Source organism: Piliocolobus tephrosceles, chromosome 2 (assembly GCF_002776525.5).
Source record: "Piliocolobus tephrosceles isolate RC106 chromosome 2, ASM277652v3, whole genome shotgun sequence".
Classification (NCBI taxonomy): Eukaryota; Metazoa; Chordata; class Mammalia; order Primates; family Cercopithecidae; genus Piliocolobus; species Piliocolobus tephrosceles.
In genome coordinates, this window is record NC_045435.1 from 10,737,152 (window position 1) to 10,743,738 (window position 6,587).

The 6,587-nt window shown below is 41.1% G+C and overlaps 1 pseudogene; it reads right to left on the bottom strand.

Moving 5' to 3' along the window:
• Positions 1-3,427: 3,427 nt before the first annotated feature.
• LOC111545155 lies at positions 3,428-4,359 on the bottom strand (annotated as a pseudogene).
• Positions 4,360-6,587: the final 2,228 nt, after the last annotated feature.

Here is a 6,587-nt window from a genome sequence, read left to right on the forward strand (position 1 = left end):
TATGTTAAGAGGTGATTTCACTCCCATGTTCATTGCAGCATTATTTACAGTGGCCAAGGTGTGGAATCAATCTAAGTGTCCATCAATGGATAAGTGGATAAAGAAAAAATGGTATATACACACAACGGAATATTCTGCAGCCTTCAAAAAGAAGAAAATCCTACCATTTGGGATGATATGAATGAAGCTGGAAGATGTTACTCTAAGTGAAAAAAAGTCAGACACAGAAACACAAATATGGCCTGATCTCACTTACATGTGGAGTCTAAAAAAGTTCTCTTAATAGAAACAGAGAGTAGAAGGGTGAATATAAGGGGCTGGGAGTTTTGGGTTGGAGGTGGGGGTGGTGGAATGAGAAGATGTTATTCAAATGAACAAACTTTTGGTCATAAAATAAGTTCTGGAGACCTAATATACAGCATGGTGCCTTTAGTTAATAAAGCACACTTGGAATATACAAAAAGAATAGATCTCAAGTATTCTCATCACCCACACATGGAGTTAACAATGAGAAGTGAAGGATGTGTTAATTGGCTTTCTGGTAGTAATCATTTCACAATGTATATATAGATCAAAACATCACATTTTACACCTTAAATATATGTAATTTTTATTTGTTAATTATATCTCTAAAAAACTGGAAAAGATAATGTATTAAGAAATAATATTTCAATAGTTTGTGTTTGTGTTGTTACAAAAGGAACTCTTTAAAGTGTCTTAGGTAGCTTTGCCTTATTTTGTCAGTTTTGTGGCATTGCATTGTCAAAATAAACTCTTCACATGTTTGCACAGTTACTTAAATGAAGACTAAATCAGCAGCTCTCTTAAAATGACATTTAATGCATGGCATTCCCAGTAATACTTTGATCTCAAGTTGTTATTCAATGCAATTGATTACATATTTATTAAGCATCTACTACATTGAAGGGACTCTGCTCTAGATACAAAGATGAGGAGAGGCACAAGATATGGTCTGTGTTATTATAAAAATGACAATTTCCTACATAAGCATATCACTTGGGACACAAGAAGGAGATGACACACTCAAATTAGGATAAACTAATGTTTAATTCACAAAGCTGCTTATTAGAAAGTAGTGGGCTAATATATGGGAACCTCCAAGTGAGTAACTCAAGATTACAGTGAGGAATAAAGGAAGCAACTGCAGAAAGTTTTGGTAGAGGCTTATGGAGGGGACTGTCTGGAGAGCAGCGGTGACCTCAGGTCAAAGAAGACAGCCAACCTGAGATGACCTCACACGGTAGAAGCTAAGAGGATAAATATCTTACTTCGCTTTCTTTTCTTTCCTTATCTGCCAGCACTCCCCACGAGGGAGCTCACTGATGGAAAGTTTCAGTACAGAGATCAGTGAAACCACAGGGACAAAGAGAAAGTGTTAGGCAAGGAAATAAAGACCAAACTGCTCTACAAAACAATATTTTTAATTCTAAGCATAGGTGTAAGTAACTTTATATGAGAGTTTAGATTTTTAAGAAAATCAATTATGTATATGGAAGAGCTAAGAAAACTTGAAGAAATGGCATGGCATGTGAGACAGCTGAGTGGTAAGGTACAAATTGTTCAGAACAAACAGAAGTGATATAAAAATATAGTTTTGTTTGTTGGGAAAATATTTTGGAGTGAGAAAACAGCTGGGCTTATTACATGTTTTCTACAAAAATGTGTGTGTGTGTATGTATTTTACTTTTTCAATGTAATTAAAAAGGGAAAAACTAAAATAATCTTCCTATCATGAACTTAATTTTTTGGATAATTTCTTTTTCAGTTTGTGTTTTTGTATAGTAACACACACAAAAAGATAAAGGACATTAAAATAAGACATACGGCCCACATGAAGAGTGTTTCATTTTCCTTTTAAACTATTTTTGTTTTTTTAAATAATGTTTATTCAAAAGTTTACTCCAAGAAAAAAAATATATATATATATGAAAATTACACCATTAAACCCGGCGCCTTAGACCAAATCACAACCCTGTCTTCAATTCCCCTTCACTCCAAGCCTCTTTCAAATTCTCTTTCCTGACTAGAAGATCAGTCAAATGCTCATAGGGTCAGCACCATGCCATATTCCCAGCAGAGCCACTGTATACCTTTCTTTAAGAGTGCATGCCACCCCTTCCCCCACCCCCAACTCCTTGTTCTACAGGATTTAACACATTAGGAAGTTCATTTGGAAATATCAGCCAAAAGGAGTGGGACAGGGGCGAGCCGGTCTTCACTTGAAATATCCTTTTCCTGTCCAGTCCTGGGCAAGGGTTACAGAAAAGGCTAGCTGCCAGCTTTCCATGAGTCCACTGGAAGCTCTAAGCCCAGCCCCACCCAGGGGCAGCTCCTGCAAAGGCTGAGTGCTTGGTGCTGCCTCCTCAACTTTCTTGGTGACCACACAACAAAGGAGACCTCCGGGGTACAAGAAACACAGATCCCTGAGCCATGTTGCAGGAAAGAGATATGTTCAGGGAAACCAATCAGGCCTTCACATGGAAGGAAGCTTGAGTCAGAGATGGTGGTTTTGTGGTGATTTGGACAAATTAGGTTAGTTTAGCAAAGCTCTGAAGTTGCAGAAGCTTCTCCCATGGACTCCTGATTGAACACAGGACAATAGAGATGAGTACAAAGTCAGATTAAGTCTTGGAGAAATGCAGGCTGGTTTCCTGCCACAAGGCCTTGGGACTGGCCCAGACAGATACTGCTAAGTCTCCTGCAAGGGAAGAAGTCACCATAAGGAGGGACTGGGTGGGAGACAGGGAAAAAAGCAACCACCAAGTCGTTTTTGGCATTTTAACATGAAGACAATGACAAGTGGTAACAAAAAAGCAATAAATAACTTGAAAAGACCAATAGTTAACTTGCCCACCCACCCAAGTCTCACACTTAATTTCTATTCCCAACTCCCCGAAAAGCACCAGTGAACTAATTAATTACTGTAAAGCACCCAAACGAGTGCAAATCCTCGGGAAACAAGGACCCTCCAGCCAGAGCTGTTGCCTCTCTTGAGCTCAAGTGAGGGGAGGATGGGGAAAGAGCACCTTGTAACTAATGCTGCACAGCACACACTGTGCCAAGCTCCAGCACAGGGCACTTGACAGGGACACAGGTAGTGGTCACAGCATCAGTGCTGACAAGCGAGGAAGGGGACTCTTCAATAACCCCAACTCTGTGGTACCACAGCCAAGCAAAGGAGACTAAAGACAGCTGAGTGAAGAGCACTACTCCCAGTCCCAGAAAGGCTGGCCAGTGCTAGTCAGTGTCTGGGTCTGGGAGAGAAAGAAAGACTGAAGCTTAAAGGCAATAAAGGCTGTTAGATAAAGGGCTGATCCTTCTTGTAAGGACCAGAGAATGCACTTGACGGCTGGCTGATCAATGTCTAACTGGCAACTGCTGTGACAGGCTCTGGTTGGACAGGGGACTATAAAGACTTTGGTTTCTGGTCCCTGTAGGCCAGTTGCCCGAATGTTGGCAACAAAGCCCCAGCTGGCGATGCTGTTATGCAATGATGCTGCTCTTTTGACAAGCCAGCTCCAGATTCTCTAGACACAGAGGTTCTGCCCTGCTTTTGGGTACATGGTAGACTCACAGGAAGTGTTGGCCCCTCAGAAAAACAGACCACCCACTTCACTGTCAGCAAAGGAGCAGGTGTAGCCATCATAACCAGCATAGATCTGGGGCACCCCACGCCCAGGGAAGTCAAACAGCTTCACCTGGCGAGGGGCAACAGTCTCAACTTTCTGCTCTACATGGCCCAGCCAGCCATAGCCAATGAAGCCCTGAGAGGGCTTGCTTCTGGGAGTCCCGAACCAGCGTGTGGTTAGTGCCATTCAACCAACCAGCGTGTGGTTAGTGTGTCTCATTCAACTGTTTGGTACAGACAGAATCTGCCCATCTTTTGTTTTCTGGATGAAGACAGCCAATCACAGGGGCACCAGTTTGCAGTCATCCTCTAATGGCTGCATCAGGGTGATGAACTTCCCATCCAATTGTGTCCCAGCTGACCATCTTCAGGGCACCCGAAGGAACAGAGGTTTCCTTTGCAGTCCATTATAACACTGAATTCAGTTCCACAGGCCATTTTGGTAATGGGCTGGCCTTTGTACTTTGTGCCGAGCTGTGGACAGCATAGGTCTGGTTGCCAAGGCCCAGCTAAGCCATCTTGTTCTCCCCAAATGTGAACAAGGAGCTGGTTTCTGTCAAGGTCAGTGTGCGGTTCTGCCCACATGCTGCTGGCAGGATCACTTCGTGGCTGAGACCTTTGATGAGTTTGGGGTCTTCCACTCTCTTGGTGTTGTCATGTCCCAGATGCCCCTTCTTTTGTCCACGGCAGTTCCACGGCTTCTCTTGCATGGTAATGAGGAGGCTGTGAGCAGCACACTGATGAGAAACCACTGTCCACACCTGGACCCTACCAGGTACCCATATGTCTGAGGCCCCTCACAAATTATGACCAAGATTGCCGTAAGCAACTTTTGCTGTTTAGGCACTTCCTTTCAACCAATCAAGTCCCAGTTGGCTGCCCTCAAAATCAAAAGTTGCCTGTTGTACTTCGACCCTTCAAGTTTGACGTGTTTCTCGGTGTACTTAGGCTGAGTAATGACCACGGTCACGCTGCCCCGCCTTGCCCGCCGCTGCTGGTCTTGCCGCGTGCCTGATCCCGTCCCCACGGGGGACCCAGTGAAGCTCCAGACTGTCCTTAAGGTCTTTGCTGCTGTCCTTGCAGCCGCTGCTGTTGCAGTGCTTCTGCCGCTTGCGCCTCCTGCTGGAGGGGCCTGCTTCATTTCCTGCGCCCAGCGCAGGCAGAGCTGTTGCCCGAGGGAGGCTCCTGCCAGGCTGCAGCTCTGGCCTTCTTCCTGGATACGGTCATGGCTGGAGGGAGAAATCTAAACTATTTTGTATTAATTTTCTCAAAAGGATATATGTAATTTAAAATGTCAAACAACATTAAAGGCTAACATTGAAAATAACAGTAAAAACAAACAGCAGTGATCTGATCATGCTCTCCTACCATGTTCCATCCCAAAGGCACATAGTCATCACTTAGGGAGATGCTCACAATATTTACCTCCATATATTTATGCTTTGAAGAAACCTACATATACAATGCTTGCAAATTACATGAAAGGAATTATATACGTGCCGCTTTACGTATTGATGTCATCTTTCTTTTATTTTTGTGTTTTCTGTATCTCTGTTTCTTTTTTTCCCTAAAAAATTTTTTTCTTACCTCCCCCCAAATCTTCCACCTACTCCAATAAAAACCCCTGTCCTTCCCTCCTTAGCTTCTCCCCAGCCCATGACCAAGCTCTAATCCATGCTAAAGAACCAAGGTTTGTTCCTTCCTTTTCTTCTTTTGAGTTATGTAACTCTCTATACGTCTGTATGTATTTATATGGTATACATATATATGGAATATTTTGGTCATATTTTGATTTTTTTTTAAACATGAAGATATTTCACAGTTTACCCTGTATCTTTCTATTTTCACTCAATAACACCTGATGGAATTACTACAAATCATTTGGAATAATCATTCATTTAAATAGCTTAATAATGTTGCATTTTTGAGATAGGTCATTGTTTATTTAACCATTCTCTCATTGAAGGACATTCACTTTGCAATTTTTGTCGGTATGAAAAATTCTACTCTCTCTGTCTTTACATATATCTCCAGATGTACTGCTGGTTTTACAGCTATATAGTAGTTTCCATTTATATAATATATAGAGAGTTTGAACAGGATTGTCATTAACCTTTTGGTGAAAAAGTCTACTGCTATTTTGCTTAGGTGTTTACTACACATATTTTCAGCATAATCAACTGTCATTTTTGTATTGTCAATGTAATCATATGTGTTTTCTCTTAATTTGTTGATGAAATAAATATATTGATAAATTGCCTATCATTTTAAGATATTTGAATTACTATTATAAACAGCTCATCTCAGTCACAATTCTTCTTTGCAAATAGCAGATCCACTTATGAAAAGTTTAAGCAGAAAGAAAATAAACTTATTGTATTGTATTAGCAATTCAGTAAGTCTCCAGTGGAGTTCAGAGCCTTTCAGATTGAAAAATGCACAAATTTCATCAACATTCTGCTTGCAGGTGTGAGTCCAATGAAGCTGGGCACAGATATGAAAGAAAATAAACAATATTCTGATGACACTGAACAAAGAGACTTTCTTTCAGGGGTTTAGCCACTTTAGGTTTTACAATTTGAAGTCTCTTTCTCCTTCTCCCACAACAAAGTGAAATTTGTATGCTTCGCCTTCTCTTATGAGTCAAAGATTCCTAAAGGTGGAAGCCAGGGAGGCTGGTAGAGAAGCTTTGCATTCTAAGTGGAGATTTGAGCTATTGACTGTGTGAAGTTACCAGAATAGAAGACAAGTGTGCCAAAGGAGTTGGCTGCTACTGCTATGACAATTGTCTGTGAGAGTTTTAGAATGATATTATTTTCATAAATTATTATATTCAGTTTACAAATATTTTACTTGATATTTGGCTAACTGATGAGATTAGTAGTTTTATTTTTATACCATTATATTTTAGTTTTGTAATTGGAGTCATACTAGTTTG